The 20,398-nt window shown below is 44.2% G+C and overlaps 1 long non-coding RNA gene across 1 annotated transcript in view; it reads right to left on the bottom strand.

Annotated features, from left to right (window-relative positions):
- Nucleotides 1-5,002: 5,002 nt before the first annotated feature.
- LOC128316275 (uncharacterized) overlaps nt 5,003-20,398 on the bottom strand; it is a 122,075-nt gene continuing 106,679 nt past the window's right edge. Inside the window, exon 4 of the long non-coding RNA XR_008299900.1 lies at nt 5,003-5,596. This is a non-coding gene — a long non-coding RNA (uncharacterized LOC128316275). The remainder of the gene's footprint in view (nt 5,597-20,398) is intronic.

Below are 20,398 nucleotides of genomic sequence, written 5' to 3'. Positions count from 1 at the left end.
ACTCAAATCATAACAACCTCTACAATTTCTCATGAACTAGATGCTCAGGGTACAGAATAAAAAGTACCAGGTTCCCAGATTTGGAGCTATCTAAAACTTGACTTGGAATCCCTTTTGGATCTAGGGACCTAGGAGTAAATAACAATGCAAGATACAAAGCCATGCAGGAAGTACTCTAACCTAGGCGTGGTAAGAGACCTAACGTGCCTGGGAAGAGAAAGCTACGCAGAACTGATGCTTCAGCAACCCTGAGGTCGAGGAGATCTCTCCACACTGGAAAGGAGGCCGGAAGGGATCAAGTACAGCATGTGTAAAGGCACAGGAGTGCCAGGGAATAGTCACATCACTAAAGAGAGTGCACATGTCAAGAGTTCAAGTGCATGTGGCAGATTGGCATATAAGGAAGTTGAGGGGATCCTAACAGGGTCCCCTGTTGAGTCATGAAGGGATTTCCCTGTCATGTAAAGAGGCTGGTTTCCAATCTTCAGGTAGTAAGGAATAATGGAAAGATGTACTTTTAATGCAAAAAGAATTTGTATTTATATATTAGAAAAATATTAGGGCTAATGCAATAGCTCCCCTCCACGTATCTACCCAAGCCTGCCCCTCTTACGGTGATTTTAGGTAAAAGAGTAACAAGTAAATGATCATATTAGCACTTTAAACATATCACGGAGGGGGATCCAAATCTGAGAGATACCTGGAACTGGAAAATTGAAAGAATGCCTGATTGCAACAGAATGATCAGCAGTTGGGGGATATCAGGCCCATCCGAGGTAACTTCCTTTTGGGGGGAATCAAAGAAGACTTTTTTTTACATCAGCAGTGTCATTCAAATGGGCCTAAATGCTGAGATGGGGAAAGAGAAGAAAGAGCATTTCACTTGGAAGGACAAGCGTAAGAAATGGTACGGGGGCGCCTGGGTGGCTCCGTCGGTTGAGCGTCCGACTTTGGCTCAGGTCATGATCTCACGGTTCGTGGGTTCAAGCCCCGTGTCAGGCTCTGTGCTGACGGCTCAGACCCTGGTGCCCGCTTCAGATTCTGTGTCTCCCTGTCTCTCTGCCCCTCCCCGCTCACACTCTGTCTCTCAAAAATGAATAAATGTAAAAAAAAAATTTTTTTTTTAAAGAAACCGTACAGAACAAGGAAGGCGCTATATGATATCTCAAAACTGCAACCATTCCAGTGGGACTTAAGCAAAGGGTCCTGACTGGAGCATAAATGAGAAAGGGGCTGGATTGGACATAGGGGGACATCCACAAAGGGCCTTTGGGCAGCCAGCTAAGCTTTAGGGAACTATTGGCAATGTCTGAACAGGAGCTAGGCAGAGTGGTGGAAGACGGGAAGGTTGGGGTGCATTCGAAGGGAGGGGGCCGGGGACCTGGTTATGAAAGTGCTCGAATAGTCCAGTTGAGGCTTAACTGAGGGCTGAGCTGGCATGGTAGCACTGGAGGGACAAATGCCAGAGCCATCACGGAAGCCACGTGTGCTGGGGGTTGGGAGGGGAGTTGCAGGATTTCTGGAAAGCCAGAAAGCCTCAGGCTCCAAACTTACTCGGGCCCTTTTTGAGTTTCCTCTTGTTATCCATGAACTCCAGACTGGAGTTAGTAATCTGGACCTATTCGTGCCAGCATGTCCCATAAAGATATAAAAGGAGATACACAAGTTCACAAATAGACATACACATAGATAGAAAGATACACAGATAGGCTGATACCAAGGTACATCGACTCACAGATTGGAAGGATACCTGCTTGTTATTCCAGAACTCCAGTGTGCATTACACGAAGGGAAAAAAACGTTCCCAACTTTAGCTCCAGACATTTCTAAAAAACTGGGTGATAGGTCAGAGCGTGAGTGGGATGAACAGGCGTTCTAACTTTTCCAAACCAGTTTTTCCATCTCTCCATTACCTGACATGACCAGAATAACAGGCTCGCCTGCTGTTTAAACATAAAGACGCTCCTACTTTTCCCCCAAATGCCCCGAGTCCATTTATGTGCACACAGAAATTCCGTTTTAAGCTCTCTTCCTAAATACACACGAACAGCACCGTGAGTGACATGATGTTGTGGAGTCAACCATGCTGGCTCTCGGAGCCTATGTGAAGTTCCAGGTGTTTCAAAACCTCAGGCTCAGGGCACCACACTCTTCCTAAAGCTTTTATGACAGCTCTAATCCCCAGCTGAATGCAAACAGCAACAATCCGATGGGTTACCATAGTGGTGAAGGCAGTTCGCACATTTCATAAATGCTGATCACGCTTTTAAGTCACCACGTTCTTTCTTGTGCAACCTCGCTTGAATTGCTAGGTAGCTTAGTTGGGTTTATTAGTTAATGCTATATGATACATAGTAATAACAATTAATTCTATCACATTCAAAAGGAAGTAGCAAAAAGATCCTTCACTGTGGTTTAGAAAGCAGAGGTAATTATAGCTCTACCCTATAATTTCATGGTTTATCTCTTTCTAGAAGCATGCCACTGGATGGTAACAATGGAGATGCTATGCAATGTTTGTTGAGAAACCGGGAGCCATGTGAAATGGCCAAGGGACTTACCCATAAAAATGTGAACTGTTGCTGGAGACACAAGGCTAAGGAAGACCTGACCCACAGCGATTTTTACTAGACAACGGGAACTCCTATTTGAATGAAATTCCCAATCGATTTCAAATCGAGTGACCAGTATCTTCTCTAAGGTCTCCTAGATAGGAAGGTGCTCTGGTGCCACGCTAGTGTGTAGCTGTCTGTCAGAGTAACTGTCCCTCCCCTGTCCTGCTGTCCTGACACAGTAATACAAGAACTGGGCACTTACAATTACAACCTGGGTTTGCATTTTGCCTCATAGGCAGCTCTACGATTTTAGAGGAAAGACTTGCCCCACAGAGCCCAGGTGTCTCGTCTATAAATTGAGCCCAATACCTAACTTAGATTACTATTGAGAAAGCAGGTAAAAGGGCTTTGCAAACTCTAAATCCTGAAAAAAAAAATCATTCTCACGCGTGTTTGTTACCTGACACGCTATGATCACAGGAATACAACGTATTCTATGAGAAGCACTAAAATGCTTTTCATTAAAAGTTTATGAAATGAAAACGGTTACGCATGGCTTTCTGAACCATCGTAATTTTACATTTCGCCTTCACCCTTGCTATAGGAGTGCCATTTCAGGTGGATATTAACACGGGTGCTATTTAGCAAGGCCCTTATGAAGAAATAGGTACACAGCTAAGTACAGAAATATTATGCAGTCAGCCACGGTTACTGCTTAGATGATGAAGCAAAAGACGGCTGAACCGAAACGAACACATGTCTAGCACTGTGTTGTGCAAAACCCTTTCATGTCCAGGGAGAGGAGGTCGAATGGGATTCCCTTACTAGTCTTAGAATCTGTCTATCGGATCGGAGCATCTGTAGTAACGTTTGGAATACTAATGTCGTTTCCTGTTGTAAAGAAACAAAACTAGTTAAGTCTTGATGTCCGTCTGCGCCGTCCCCCCCCCCCCCAACATCTGACCAAGAAAAAACCAACATGTGTCAAGTTTACGAAGGGCGACATGAAAACAAAACCCGACAACAGAGAAAATGCTAAGAGAGGTCTGGAGTTAAGACTCTAGAAATATTCGTAGGGCTTTGGAAATGGTACTGAAGTCTGCTCAAACCTGACACCAGACTTAAGCCTCTCCCACTCCCAAGCCAATTTGGATGAAAACCAGCTGCACTGGAGGTTCAGCTATGTAAGAACCTGTATTGTCATTCCCAGACCTGTTTAAGCCCTTTTAATAGATCAAGTCAGGATGCTATCCTCATAATTTAGTGTTGTGAATAGTACAAATAAAGCCTTCAATGACATCTAATCAGAGTATTTTCTTTTCTCTTCCCCTAGACCATTATTCCACAGAGGTCCAGATTTCCCCAGCCTGTCAGTCACTGGAACTACAAGCCGCCCAAGCGCATTTGAAAGCCATCGGGTAGCTAATTTGCCAAGATAGATTTAAAAGACATGAGACAGCTTCTGGTTGTGGTCTCTCTGGCTCCTACCACACAAAGCGGAGTCCTGAAGCACACGGGGGGATTTCTTTTGCTGCTGGTGAGCTATTGTTTAAACATTGATTGCCTCTTTTTTCTATCATTCACTTACCACCCCCCCGCCTCCCCATACACCGCGCCACCAGTCACAGACTTCATTCACAGCCCATCACCTGAAAGCTACGTGCTCAACAGGCTGACAAAAATGAGCCACTTACAGGTCAGCGCTACGGGGGAAAATAACACTCGTAGATATTAACTAAGCCTTGAGTGAATTTTTCTTATCTACTCAAAAGACTTACATGCTTTTTATGGCAATGAACTCAGATATATACAACAGAAAATGAAGTAATTCATGGTAAAGTAATTTCATAATGCAAAAAAAAAAAAAAGGACTATACAAATGCAAGACATTTGAGAAATATAGGGCACATCTCGGGAGGAAATAAAAAGATCCTAGCCAATTTTTCCCAGCCGACTTCACACAGAGCAAGTACCTGGAGATTTGGGGGCCGGGGAAGGAACACAGATTTCAGAACCGGACCCAGTTGTGAGTCCTGAGTTGGTCTTGTTGACCATGGACAACTTCTTTCCTTTCCCTATACCTCAATTCCTCATTTGAAACATGGAGATAATATCGTCTATCTCATAGGGTCATTGGGAGTAAAAATGAACTAATTTGCATAAAATGTTAAACAGTCTCTGCCTTAGACTGAGCTGTCAATAAATAGTAGTCATTATTATTATTTTATTATTACTAATTGCTTTGTGTTCTGTGATCAGAAGCACAGTGGTTTTTTTTTTCATAAAGCACAACACAGAAAAAAACCACAAAGCACAGAAAGAGCAATAATAATCTTAAACACATGTATATAGTATCAACTATGTGCCATGCATAATTGAATCAAGAAATTGAGGCATAAAGAAATAAAGCAATTTGCCAAAGGTCTTATGGCTAATAAGTAGTGAAGTGGGATTTGAACCTGAGAAGTCTGACTGCTGAGTCTAGGCTGCTGACCTCTATACCCTAAAATAAATATATTCCAAAGGCAGCTATCTGTAATAGTTGTGGTCCTTTGGGTTGTAAAAACCAGAAGCACACCTAAATGAACTTGAGTAAGAAGAGTTTATTGCAAGCCCAACAGAGGCTCTTGAGGCCATGAAGGTCAAGTTCCCAGTCACGAGTCACAGGAGCTAGAGCCAGAGCGTTAGTTTTGAGTTCAGGGCGGTGCTGGGGCCTCGGCATTCTGCGTGACTTCTGTTCCCATGTTCCGATGGAAGGGTCCATCACTCCACAAAATGTTGCAAGTCTGTTCTCCCACAGCTCAATTCCTCCATAGTCCAACTAGAGATTCCAAGGAAAGGACTCGCCATGATGCATTTTAAGGGTGGTGCCTGCCTCTGAGCCCGTCAGGTCAGCCGAAGAGTCTGTGTCCCTGCACAAACGTGGCGGCCTCCATCCACCATGAGCAGAAGCTTTAGAGGAAGGAATTCTTTACAAACACTTCCAAGTAGATCTTTCCATCGTGACCTTGCTTTCCTCTTCTCCTCCTCTTTGCGGGAGGCTGAGGAACACAGAACTTGAAGTCAGTCTTTGGAATCAGTGAGTCCCCAAACCAGACTCCATCTCTGCCATCCCTGGCCACGCGAAATCAGACAAGTTACCAAATGTCTCTGGGACTGTCTCCCCAGGTGTAAAATGGGGGCGATAATAATAAGAACTGCCTTATAGGTTTACTTTGAGTATTGAAAATATATAAAACACCTTGGCATAAATCTTGGCACACAGGAAGGGTTCAGTAAATGTTACCTATAACTTTATCATTATTCCAAGCCCAAGACGCTTCATAAATTCACTTCAACCTTTTGAGTGTTGAGCCCTCCAAGCTCCTTTGTCCCCTTCCCTTCCAAATTTTTGCTTTCTCAACATCCCTGTGGTCACGCCATCCAAGGGACCAGAAAGTGAGAACAGATGCAAAACTCGGCAGAGTAAGGCAGTGTGTAGACAAGTGTGTGTGTCACAGACCCTGCTGATTGCCACCTTTTTTGTCTTTTTCCTTAGTAACAGAATCTCAGTCTTATTTATCTTAACGTGGCGTGCAGCTAACATTGCATTTCCAGCTTCCTTTGCAACTAATGTGACCTCGGGACTGAAGTCTGACCAATGGGATGAAAGCAGAGTTTTGTGGTTTTCCATGATGCTGTTTAAAGCAACCTGACTCTAGTTGCACCCTTTGGCCCATCTGTCTTTCTGCTTCTCCAGTCTACAGCATAAACATGTTGGTTCATGTTCCAGGAGCCACATTAGGAAATGGAAGCCATCTGTTAAGGGTGATAAGAGAGGGATAGAGAGAAAGAGAGAGGCAGACAGAGAGAGTCTGAGTCCCAGAAATCTATCAAGGCTCCATACCAGCTCTGGACTACCCGCTTCCAGATTTTTATTTTGCAAATACCCTCTATCTTGCTTAAGCCATTCATTGTTAGTTCAGGTTATTTGTATCAAAATATAATAGAATATTATCCTGATGCAATAAATCTGGAAGTCTTGAATTGATGTCTAATAATTGAAATGTTAGAGATACATTAATCAGAAAAGAAGGGATAAGGGGCACCTGGGTGGCTCAGTCAGTTGAGGGTCTGACTTCAGCTCAGGTCATGATCTCACGGTTCGTGGGTTCGAGCCCCGAGTCGGGCTCTGTGCTGACAGCTCAGAGCTTGGGACCTACTTCAGATTCTGTGTCTCCCTCTCTTTCTGCCCCTCCCCTGCTCACACTCTGTCTCTGTCTCTGTCTCTCTCAAAAAGAAGCAAATGTAAAAAAAGAGAGAGAGAGAGAGAATGGATAAGTGAAAAGGAGAAGATAGAAGAAAATAGATAGGATCCTTGCAGTCAGAAATCATCTTCTTTGAAAGAAAAATCACATGCTATAGGAGAGTTTTTGTTTGTCTAGTGTGATTAGCCCAAAGGGAAATTATCATAAGCTGGTACTCCACGCTTAGATACACATGTAGATACCTAGATGCCCACCAGAGACACTAACTGGCTGAATGCAGCAAGTGAGTAAATGACTTGAACTTTATCTTGATTCCTCTTTTTCAAATGGACGTCCTAAACCCGACCTTACCAAAGTAATCTGAAAATTATTTCAGACATCACCCGAAATACTTCAGTAACATCCTCACACATTTTCTCGCATTCCTTGCCAACCAATTCTGCGGTGAAACGTCAGTTCAACCACCGACACGAATTCCCATGAAAACAACAAGCAGAAGAACTCAAGGCCTCGAGAATGTCTGCAAGGTCCAGCCTGCCGTATCTTGTGACTCATGCTTTATTTGACTGATAGAAGTATGTTGTGGCTGTATAATCCTTACTCAGTTTCAAAACTTACTCAGCCGAGTTGGGCCTCTCTTTCGTCATTGGGAAAATGTTGCTTCTTTTCCCCCAAAGTGTCTTCCAAAATTTAGAAGACATTCATTCGTGCACGCTTGCATTCATTCATTCATCCACTCATTCATTCATTCTTTCATCCATTCAATGTTAATTAGGCACTTAAAACCTCCCAGTTTTTTCTCAAGTCTTTGGGGACCACAAGTGAACAAAACAAAATTCCCGTCCGTACAGAACTTATTCTGTAGCTGGGGACACCGAGAAGAGAGTTGGAGGAAACTCTTTATTCAGTTATGGTCGCTCTGATGGTGGGGCTGTGGCCACGTGGTCTCCCTGATGGCTGGACCAGCTGCTCCGTCAGGGTCTGCCAACAGAGGGCGCCAGAGGGAGACTGCGATGGTTAGGAGGGAGAAGGCACCTGCTTCTTCCCATTTGCCTCTTGTCTTCTGCCAACTATACCCCAGCAATTGCTCATCACCTGTCAACGACAGTTGATTCCAGAAGCTGCAAGCGATTCCAATTTTCCATTTTCCACACTGCAAGAACCAGCCTCACTGTACCCCCCACACAGAGACCCCCCATCCCAGACAGGCAGTGCCCCTTCCTCAGAGGATAGAATTTCAGCTCATAAAGCCCCTCCTACGGGCCTCTGAATTTTAATAATCCCAGCCTCTTCCTTTGTTTCCCCAGCCTGCCTCACTCCACCAGCACTGCCTCAACGAATGCCACAGAGGCTGTTCCTTCAACAACGGAAGTTTATTTTCTCAGCTCTCAGGGCTGGAAGTCTGAGCTCAAGATGCAGACAGGCTTGTGTCTTCTGAGGCCAGTCTCGTTGGTTCACAGCTGGCCGCCTTCTCCCTGTGTCTTCACGCGCTGAGTCCCAATCTCTTTTTTATAAGGACACCAGTCATATTGGATTGGGGCCCCCCTCCAATGACCTCATTTTAATGTAACCGTCTCTTTAAAGGTCCTGTCTCCAAATACAGCCACACGTTGAAGTCCTGGGGTTCGGGACTTCAACCTGTGAATTTTGGGGAAGACACAGTTCAGCCCAAAACGTAACCCTCGCGGCTTCCTACAGTTACCACCTCCGTGAAACCTCAGTCGCTTTTTCCTTACTTATTTATTTATTTATTTATTTATTTATTTATTTATTTATTTTTGGCCTTTTCCATCCTCCGACACTTCATTAAGACTCCTCTATACTAAACGCTCTCTGTTAATTGGATGATGTGGTTTCTTGTCTCTCCAATGGCTCCTGGCTGATACAGTATGTCACATGGTGATGATTCTAGGGAGGGAGAAACAAAAAAACCAAGTCGAGAAAGGGGGTATGGAGTGCTGAGGAGAGGGTGGCTTTTAAGCAACAGAGGATGGCTGGGAAAGAATTCACCAGAAGGTGACATTTGAACCACAAGCTGGAGGAGGTGAAGGAATAAACCATGAGGCTCTCTTGGGGCAAAAGCATCTCCTGGCAGAAGAGGGAGCATGGTGATAAAAGCACTAAAATTCTTATTGAACCTTGTGCAACGCTCTTTGAGACAAGTCACTGCAGGACCCGGAGCTATTGAGTAACCCTCCCTCTGAGGGACTTTCTGTCACATGCATATCAGCCATTGCGGGTGGGGAGCTGGGCAGTACTGAGCAAGTCTCACGTTAGAAAATAACAATCGAGAATTTTAGAGCTGGCCAGGGTCTTGTGGCTCATTAACCCACAGTGCAGGTTTCGTAGATCTAGACCTAGAGAGATGAGTTCACTTGACCAGGTCCACGCGGGCGGTTGCGGACGCTGGGCTAGTTCCCCGCTACTAAGTTCGGAAGTCGGTGCAAGGCACCCCTGTGTGCAACTTCCACATCAATAATCGCAACAAACGTCGAGTTGAGTGGAAGCAGATGGTTAGGGACCAATGTCCACCAGGAATGTCCAGTTCTCAGGTAAGAATATAAAGCGTCATTGCTCCAACAAAACTTCAGGGGTGTGCTAATTCATCTTGGACACATGTATGTAAAGGCATGGGCACTGCTTTGCAGCTTAATAAAGAAGCAACGATGATGCCATTATCACACTTCAGTGCAGTGTTTAGCGTTTCCTGGCCCATAATGCAGGTACAAGCCTAATCTTGCATTCTCTTCCCACTCTGGACCTAATCTCAGCTGCTTCTCTCCCCTCTCCGAAGCTGTCAAGAGTGGTCCCTGCAGAGGTGGCCTTCCACCCCTTGGAATAGGATGATCTTCCCTGTTCCTTCATTCGTAAGGCCACCAGGACATCCAAGGCAGCAACACCTGCTTGTAGAAACAAAGCCTGGCAGCTGACAGGACTCTGATGACAAGGCTAATAGCATGAGGAAAGGCATGGCACAAGCCATTCTGTGAGCAGTGTTCCGAAGCTCCCCTGGCCAAGCTCTCGGTATAGGATGTGTATGCTTTTGCGCCATGAAGATAAAGGCTTTTGTTTTCTTTCTAGACGAGATGGCAAGAGCTTTCCTGTGCTTGTTGGCTCTGCTTTGGGACCTAAAGTACACTGTCACCATTGCACACTGACTCCTGACAGTGGACCCAGAGAAGTTAAGATGATTGCCTTGAGAAACTCAAGCAGTGCATCAAAATATCTGATACGTGCTGCCTTCCTAACCCATGGATTCCCACAGTGTGTTTGGCTTAAATGGGAACCTCATACCTACTATGTTTTTCTGTATCTACTAAGGATTCCTTTCATTATCATTAGCAGATACAGTAAAACCTTGGTTTGTGAGCATAATTTGTTCTGGAAACATGCTTGTAATCCAAAGCACTTGTGTATCAAAGGGAATTTCAAGAATCCTTGGTTCAGTTGTGATCATGTGACATTCACCGTCCTGTACGACTCCTATTGAAAGACCTCGCTCATTTATCAAGTTAAAATGTATTAGAAATGTTTGCTCGTCTTGAGGGACACTCACAGAACAGTTTACTCACAATCCAAGGAGGTACTGTATTTATTTATGTTGACTTATATACAAGGCAGAGGGGCAGGTAATGACAATTACAATACATAAAATTCTTAGCCTCTAAAATGGTTATCAGATAACTGAGAACAGTGGAAGCTGAAAAGACTTTGTGATTTTCTTTCTGGTTTATTTTAAAATTGGAGACTGAGGCCAAGGTGGTTGAGTTAACCAACTCAACACAAGTGGGGAGTAGTATGGATTAAGAGAAATACAAAGATTTTAGAGGAAGAAAAACCATGAGATTGTTGTTGCTGGGGAAGCTTGAGTAGGAGAACATTGTTATTTTAGTGAAATACATGTAATGCTGCATTTAAAGATAATTTCTGTAGAGACACGTTTTCACATATGTGCTACATACAGCATGGTTTTCAACTTGGCTTCCATCATAAATATAGTTGAATATAAATTCAATGCCTTTGGGAAGGAGGAGGGCGGAGGGCGTGGGGAAAAAGTGTCTTTTACTTTATACACGTGACTACTAAATGGTAACTTTTTATATCAGGAGTCCTTAATATTATAAGAAAAATTTTTAAATAGATGAACTCAAAGTGATCATCAATAAAGCTCAGCACGCAGAGGGTCAATCAACCCAGGCTTCACCAGTGAAAGAGAAGGGCTGAAAACACTGTTCTTGAATAAATAGAATATCCAACAACTCCCAGTGTCTAGAACTCACTGTGTATTCAGGAAAGTGGCCCAGAAAAAAAAAGTCTTACCAAAATAAAGAGCCAAAAGCTAAACATGATAGTCTAATAGAGAACCAAAAAAGAAAGACTCCACAGCAAGACAGAGCTCTATCAGGACATTAGCCCTCCATCTCCAGGGAAATTGAATCACTTTTGATTAAATGATGATAAGAGCTGAAAAAATAATCTTAGAATTAATGTACCTAAGCATTGGCTTATGTGTGCTTGGAACATTTAAACCTTGAGTGTTAGTTGCTAACTTATCCAAATGGACTTCTCTGAGATAAATTACCAATACTTAGGTTTTATTGTTGGCATTCGGAGTTTCTTTCTTTCTTTCTTTCTTTCTTTCTTTCTTTCTTTCTTTGCTTGTTTTACCTAATATGTTTTGCTCTTTTAGTTTTTTATTCGGTTTTGTTGTGTGCTTGATTTCGACAGCATTCTGATCACCAAGCAGATGATTTGGACAATAATATGGGAAAGACAAGCTGTGGCCGGCTGGGGCACCTGGAGAGTCTTGGGGAAGAAAGTAAGACTCTCGAGCTGAGCTTCAGTATTTCAATAGCCTTTCTTTCGTTGTCAATTGAAAGTGGAGCTAATGAAAATTTGGCACCCTGCCCCTCTCCCCTACTCCCTGTAAAGCCATTTTTTTTCCTTTTTTTTATGCATCTGTCATAGTAGCTTTGGGCAAATGGTTAGCTACATTTATCTATAAAATGTAAACCACTGCTTATGTTGTTGTTGTTTTTATTTATTCGAGTCCCCTGAATATTGAATATTGCATAATAAATATAGTTGCACACACGGGATCTTATGAGACACAGATAATTCCCACTTTTTACATAGGTATTGTGTTCCATAGCCATGGGAAAACATCCAGTGCCAGCCACCAATGCCTCAGATGGTTCGGTCCATCTCATCAACTTTCTCTCTGATCTGACACCCCTCTTGAACCCACAGATGTCCCCCAGCCCACAAAAAGAGCCAACATAGCAATAATTCATGCTTTGTATCCCGTTTTTTAGTGGGGGGGGGGTTGTTTTTAATTTTAATTTTATTTTTAAGTAAGCTCTACACCCAATGTGGAGTGTGAACTCACAGCCCCGAGATCAAGAGTCCCATGCTCCACCAACTGAGCCAGCCAGGCACCCCATGCTTGCTATCACAGTAAGCTGAAACAGACATCATGACTGGGAGCAGAGATACAAATTAAATAGATGGAAAAGAGGTTTACTCTCCACAGCTTGTAAAATTCCGGCACCGTCCCTGATCTTCCGGCTCATTCCGTAGCTGTCCTCAGTCTGCTTCCTCCCTTACCGTCCAGTCCAGTTGCTGTGGTGGTAAGAATACTCCCCTATCTCACAGCTTCCGCTCGAGGCGAGGGGGGACTGCTACAGTCTGTGTCTTGCCTCCCAGTGGGCGCTATCCCTGTGCTTTGGCCCCCCGCTCTGCCATCACTCCCCTCACTTCCGTCTTAAACGTGATGCCAAGTCCCGAGTCTCACTTGCACCTGTAAGGATGAAGCTGCAGGTGTTTACCTGTCTAGAAGTCTCCAGAAGTCAGTGCAAATCAGGCCAGTTGCCCCTAGCAACAACAATTAATAGGTAGGAGGGTTCCAGGCTCAGGCAGTGTCTCTTTCCAATTATATGTACTCATTTTCATGAGGTGTTATTTAATTCCCAAGGTCTCATGATAAATGGTACCAATGTCATTCAGCTTTCAAACGCAATTTGTGATGGCGCTACGTAAAAAGACCCTATATTAAATAAAAATTAGTCTTAATATTAGGTCCCTCTGTTCTCTGCGCAAGAAAACTCATTGCAGAGCAATTCTCATTTGGAGTAATACATCTCTGCTTTGAGAACCATGATAGCAGAAAACTGCGTAAAAGAGAAGGAAACAGAGCTTCAAAATGTCAAACAACATCTGTTTCCCATTTCTGAGAATTACAGAGCTTTCTGCAGCCCTGTAACCCCTTAGCCCACATTGTATCTGTCCCTTCATAGTTTATGAGCTTTATCTTCAGAAGCCTTTCAGTAAATGAAACCTGATATAGAAAGTGAATCTCTGCTTTAGGCTCTCTCCAAGGATTAGGGACGAGATTTATTAGAACAACACCGTTCATGCTGTGATGCTTTAAGGTTGTGTCAACATTTCAATTATAAACCCATGCTTCCACGGGTGTGTACGCCCTGGAAAAGAAAATAATTCTTCAGCTTCAAATTTGGAAAGTGGGATAGTCATTTGAGGTCCATGTTTGGTTCCTTCGAATTTTAAAAAGCTGCAGGTGACTGACCTTTCTAAGTGCGGAAAATTATATCCCACATACTTGTGTCACTGGGTACTTCAAGACCATCCCGCAGTCAAAGCAAAAAATGCAATGCTGAGATGATAAGTTAAATAATTAGAGCAAAGAGTCTAAATAGGATCATTCTGGAAAACTGCAAAGTGAGTCAGTATTTTCACATGGATTCTAAGAACGAGGCAGAGGCTATTTTGTCACGTGGAGTAATCGGTCTGTCACATTATTCTTCCAGCTATAACTTTAGGTCAACCAGGCAGAGGTGGTTTCTGCTGAGTGACCCGCAAGCCACACCCCTGCTGTCTAGAAGAGCAGTGGCTCAGAGGTCTGAGGCGGGGGGGGGGGGGGGGGGGGGGGAGGTCAAGGTCAACCTAAAACAAAGAGGTGGGCGTGTGAGTTCATTTTTGGTGCCCTCCTCCCTTAGAGTTCACCACTCTCCGTCTGCCCCCCCCACCCCACACCCCACACTGTCCCCTTAGCCTGTCCTCCATCCTGAATCATGGCTCTGGTTCTAAGACTATCTCCTGGCACCTTCCTTGTCACTGGACACCATGCTTCGGTCGAAGCTTACCTGCCGTCCGCTTGACTGGTGGGGAGATAAGAAAGCGTCTCAGAGGTTTTTACTGATCACTAGCAGCTGCTGTGTGGTCACATGGCTGCCCGTCTCAAAGCTCTTTGCATCTTCAAGGAACAAAACCAGTGAAACGGGGGCACCTCCACAGGTTCAGTGGGAAGGTATGTTAAAGCAAGGGGTTTAAAAGCACTCTTCAATGAGGTATATTTTTTGCAATGGAGTATTACTCGGCCCTAAAAAAGAATGAAATCTTGCCGTTTGCAACGACATGAATGGAGCTAGATGGTGCGATGCTGGGTGAAAGAAGTCAGGGAAAGACAAATACCATATGATTTCACCCAAATGTGGAATTTAAGAAAAAAAGAAAAGAAAAAGAGAGAGAGATCAACTAACAAACAGACTCTTAACTACAGAGAACAAACTGATGGTTACCAAAGGGCAGGTGGATGGGGGGATGGGAGAAATAGGTGACAGGGATTAAGGAGTGCACTTGGGGGTGCCTGGGTGGCTCAGTGGGTTAAGCATCCGACTTCGGCTTAGGTTAAGCTCTCAAGTTTCATAAGTTCAAGCCCCCCCACCGGGGTCTGCACTGCCTGCCTGAGATTCTCTCTCTCATCCTTTCTCGTTTCTCCCCCTCTTGCTCTCTTCCTCAAAATAAATAAATAAACTTTATAAAGAAAAGAAGTGCACTCGTGACAAGCACTGAGTGATGTGTGGAAGTGTTGAATCACTGTATCATATACCTGAAACTAACATGATACTATGCTAACTATCTAGAATTGAAAAAAAACTTTTTAAAAAGCACTCTTCAAAAAAAATTTAAAAAAAAAGCACTCTTCAAGTAACATCACATGGGGCAACAGTACAATTCTTCTGTAATTAAGAGATTTAATGAATTTTTCTACTTTTCTATACTATGTAGAGAGTTGCTCATAAATTAGAAGTTCCATGAGAGCAGGGATCTGCTGTTTTATTCCCTGCAAAACACCAAATATCTAGCACCTAGAACATTGTCCTCAATGAAGAAAAAAATATCCACTAACATAAAGAAATGAGTATCTGTATGTTAGCATCTGGAGTGGAGTGATCACATAAGAAATAAGGGAGTAGCTAAGAGAAATACCAAAGAGCAATGCTTGTTCTTTTTTCTGACCTTAAAGATCACCCAACCCTTTACTATGTAGAATTTGAAACTGAAACAAAGGTTAGGTTTTGTGTCTCATCAACGGCTTCTCCTATTTCTCAAATATGAAAAGTGTCTCAAAAGCAATTTGGATTTTAAAAAATAGACAGTGCTTTGCTAATCCAATCAACCAGATTGTGAGTGCCTTGAAGGTAGGCAAGTACAATTTCTTACCCAGTTGTCATGTCCACAAAGATCCTGAGTGGTGGCTTGCACACAGAACGTGTTTGTAAAATGTTGGATTTCTTCCTGAGAATCAAGACTTTTCCATCTGTCCTCTGCGGCAAACATCTTATCCAAACTGCTGATGAACGTCGGGGTCCCCCCTTCCTGTTGATCTGCTCTCTCTTCCTCACAGAGGCTCAGGCAGAGCAAGAAGAAGGGATAAAGGAGAAGACGAAAGATCTTGTAGGTGTCTGGATGATAGGAGGTCCGTGTCTGGGGGATTTCCATGTATTGCTAATCTCTAGTGAATAATTTTTCTGCAGCAGGCCTTTACGAAGTATTATCTTTATGAAGAAAACGGTGTGTTCACTCGTTAATGAAGTCTCGTGCCACTGTCAGCAGAGGAACTGAACTTGGCTCCTTGACCCCTCTTGGCCCATCCTTTCTCTTCTACCTTTAAACAGCCAGATGGTCTCGACTGTTTCCGGAGCTGATAATCTGCACTACTCCATCCATCTTCTGTTACAGCTCTGTGGCCCTTCTGGAGCACTAAGATTGCACTCAAGTTCCCTGTAAATCTAATTCTACTGCAGTTAGCCCACAGAGTTCTAGACCTTTCTATGGAAAGCAAGGGTGCTCGTATCGTCAGAGCTGTGCCCTTCCAGGTTGCTGAAAAGAGGGAGACCCTCTATGTAAATAAATAAATAATAAACAAACAAACACATAAAAGTGTGCCTAAGTGTTTACCTCCTTACTTTTAATAGCAGTTTCTTCATGAGAATAGGGGGGGGGGGGGCGGGAATCTCCACGTACCGGCATAATCAGAGTCTGATTTCATTCCAGCAACTAACAACAAAACAATAACAAAAAAAGCAGGGGCGCTTCTTTCTTTTTTTTTTGTAGTCGTTTAATTAAATTCTTTCAAGCCGTGTGCCGCAACACTGCTGGGTAGATCTTGTAAGAAGAGATAATTAAAACATAAACAAACTAGTTCTTTCATTTGGAATAGCCACCAGTGCACATGCTCAGGGCGGCTGGCCCTCACGGAATCCCAAAGGGTCCTTAGTATGCAAACCCAGTAGGCTTGAGAAAGAGGGTCGGCAGTTTGTTTGAAAGCTACAAACCCCTTCACGCTGGGAATCAGGCAAGATATCTCTGGAAAGTCAGACTTTTTCTGAGGCTCTGCCAAAGGAGCCGGGCCAATGAAATGGTGCCTTTGGCAACAGGCTCTCAACAGACTTGCGGGGCTCAGAAAAAGAGGCTTCTCGGTCTCGGGCTCAGGTGAGGCAATCAGGGACTGCTAGGCCTTTCAAAAAACGAAATAAAGTAGGAAAAGGACAGAAAAATATGTTCACACTTGCACACGTGTTTTTCCCAAAATGCTAGTAGATTCTGTTCTCTGATGCCACGTGTGCTGTGATTGGATTCAGAGTGATGGATCAATCCCCCCACGCTATTGATGACGTTCCCAGGGGATATTCGGGATAACTGGCAACCTTACTAAATGCAGTAAGGCATACTGACCCGTGTGGGGTCTCTGCAATACCTTTAAGACAACGCAGCATTTGCAGTGAGATAACATCTAAATTTGAACCGGTCTTCCTCTGTGGTCTTGACAAAGTCACGATTCTTTCTGAGCATCAATCTCCGCATCTCGAAATTGTTCATGATGATACCTGGACTTCAGCACAGCTGTGATGGACAGCTCCAGGCACGTTAAGAGGGGTCCCACCTTGGGCATAAGCCCTGGTACCTATAGCTTTTCTGCCCTCGAGCTTTCTCTGAGGACCTTGGAAACCACTCTGCCCAGGCACTAGCCCAGTCTAAGAGACAGGGAGAGTATTATCTCCACCCCAGGCTCCTCCCCAGCAGCCCTGAAGCAATGGGGGACAGGAGTCCCTGGATAAATGCCCAGTGCCCCCCCCCCACCTTGTCTGGAAGGCCAGTTCAGAAGTGGGTTCATGTGGCCTTTCTCTGCACCTGCTCAACGTGCACTCCCTGACCTCAGATTCCTGGCATCGACTCCCAGATAAACTACTGGCCTCCTAATTCTTGTTTCCGCTTCTGCTTTACAGATACTAAACTAAGCCATTTCTTCTTCTTTGTCCCATGTTTGTTGCACGGCTTACATAAGGTAATATGTGGAAAGATTTCCTTGTGAACTCTAAGCGCGTGGGTAAACGTGGGTGGCAAATACTAAGATGTCGCTAGCTATTATTTCGATCCAAGCTGATACTGGAAACATTGAAATTGCATTATTACGCTATGTGTTTTCCCTATTCCAAGCATGCTATCGCTGTTATTGATAATAAACATGTTCCGGGCGCCAAAAATACATGTAGCACTAGGGGAAAGTAAACAACTGAGCAACTTCGGTGGACGGAATTACCCGTATCCTATCAAGTCTCTGTAATTTACTCTTGTAAATTAAGTTCTTCCCCCTCTCATCCTCCCATGCACTTCGTGCTGAGCCTTCCATGCTCAGCTTATCCATCCGTTCATTCATTCACCAGTGTCTGCTGAATATTGCTCTTCGCCATATTCAAGTATACTCCAAGTATCTTCCACCTCAAAAATGCAAAAACCCCGAACTCCTTCTCCAGGTATCATCCTCATTCTCTTCTTCCCTTTATGGCCACACTTCCCCAAACGGTCATCCACACAAACTTTCTTAACTGCTCATCTTCCATGCCTGGTGCTTGACTTCAAACTCTCACTAAGGTCGTGAATTGCCTCCATATTAATAAATCCCAAAGGACAACCGTCTTCATTTTAACTGATTTCTGAGCAGCATTTCACGCTCTTGGCCACTCACTCCTTTTTTGGCTTTCTGTGATTCCTGCTTTCCTGGTTGCTTCTTATAGTTCTGGCCGGTGCTAGAAATTTCTTCTTACTTCTATGCTTATTTCATTCCAGGGCACTTCCAGTTGCTTCTCCTCCAGATCAGTTGAGGTCCTTCACTTAAAGCAAGGGCATCCAAAGATGGTTAACAAATAATTCAAATTAAGGGTTTGGGGTAGCTAGGAGAAATACCCCAAATCATCCCAAGTATGACTGGTCCTTGCAGACAGGAAACCATCGGCAGCAAGCCAAGCCCTGGACACGGAAGCTGGTCCAGGAACATCCCAGGAATTCAAGGTGGCTGCAGTTTCACTACTGCTAACCCTGGGGCACCACTGCCTGGAGGATGTAGATTTGCCTCAACCACTACGATGGCCAAGAGCAACATTCTGCATCTCCTGAATCTAGACCCTGTGCCCGTGCAAGTGGCTGGGGAATCTGCACCACACAGCCAAAACCAAGTTTGTGACACCTGTCAAGTGAGGTGTTCTGCCCCCCACCAAGTCTCATGAAAGGTGGAATCCCACAGCCATAGGAAGATGGCTTAGATGCTGGGCAGCCAAAAATAATGGCAGTTAGCCACGACCTTACCCAGTCAAATGTACTCTGAAGCTTTTTCCTGAAATGACCTCTTCTCTTGGGAAATCTTACCAGCTCCCACGGCTTTGAAACTCTCTTAAACATCAATGACTCTCAAATCTGGACTTCTAGCTCACGCCTCTTTTCTGAGGTTCGGAGTCACACATTCAAACGCATACCTGACGGCTCCATTTGGATGTCTCATAGATATTTCAAACTTAAGAGGTCCACATTTGATCTCTTGCTCTTCGTGGCCATTCTCAAGCCAGAGATGCCCTTCCTGACCCCCATCTATGAAGGTCCTCGAGATCAGAAGCTGTATCAGTTTTGCTCACGACCGTAATCCCTGTTCCTGACGTTCATTTCTTCCCTCAGTCATCCATCCATTTTTTACTTAGCCAGTCAGTCAACCGATGTGACTGGAGCACCTACCGTGGTGCCCGAAGTGAAGACATGTCCCTGCCTTCATTGGAGCTTGCCCCTCGTAGAGAAGGTGCTCTCAAATGCACAGCGAGAACTACCCCTGACCTCAGCCAAGAGCTTCTCCCTCTCCCGTGACTCCTACAACTACAGTCATACGGGTCACTCTATGCCATGCTGATCTACCTGCCTCTCTCCTCCACTGGAATATAAGTTTGAAAGCAGAGGTATTTTTTGTTTGTTTGTTTCTTTATCTTCAGTATTGGGGCCTGAATGGTAGACACATGGTAAGCACGCAGCCAGGCATAACTTGCATAAGATCTAAAGTCACACTTGCACAATACCCGATCGATCAAAACGCTGAATTTAAGAACAGGATCTTGTCATCTTTTTTTTCCTTCTTATTGAACTTCCCACCCACCCCCCCACCGCCCACATTTCCACCACAAGTGTCTAGACCCAAAGTCATTGTGAGCAAAGAAAAGAGTGCATTAATAGTAAGTCCTATCACCACCATTTGCAAACGGCTTCCAGCCGCATGTGTCTCCACCAGCAAATGCACCCGGACAGTCCCTGAGTGAGAAGCTAGCACTGGGACACACCTAACTCCCCGAGAAAGAATGTTTCCTTTTAACACATCTGTGGATTTCTTTTTTTTTTTTTTTTAATTTATGTTTATTTATTCTTGAGAGGTGGGAGGAGCGGGGAAGGGGCAGAGAGAAACAGGGACACAGAATCCGAAGCAGGCTCCAGGCCCCGAGCTGTCATCACAGAACTGGATGCGGGGTTCGAACTCAGGGACCATGAGATCATGACCTGAGCTGAAGTCGGATGCTTAACCGACTGGACCACCCAGGTGCCCCATCACATCTGTGGATTTCAAACAAATATTTGTGGGACTTCTTGGAAAAAAATGGCATCAGGCCTTAAAAACACACACTGTTTGTTGCTTCAATCTGCTATGAAGAAAAATTTGCAAATTATTAAGGTAACACGATTGTGATGTCTGTAGACCCTCAATCCCAAATTGAAAACCACACTCTGCCTATGAAGTTTTGTTTCTTGGGTGTACTTTCATTATAAGGCTTTAGTTTGATTACGATTTTTTAAAAATCGAACTTCGCGGACTTTGAGACTCTTCAGGAGAAAAAATGAGATTGAACATTTAAAGTCAAGTCTGACCTAGAAAATAATGGCTCTGTAGTCACTATAACTGGAAAACCATGTGAACTGTGAACGTTT

The sequence above is a fragment of the Acinonyx jubatus genome, chromosome B4 (assembly GCF_027475565.1).
Source record: "Acinonyx jubatus isolate Ajub_Pintada_27869175 chromosome B4, VMU_Ajub_asm_v1.0, whole genome shotgun sequence".
Taxonomy (NCBI): domain Eukaryota; kingdom Metazoa; phylum Chordata; class Mammalia; order Carnivora; family Felidae; genus Acinonyx; species Acinonyx jubatus.
This window is presented reverse-complemented; position numbering and strand designations above follow the sequence as displayed.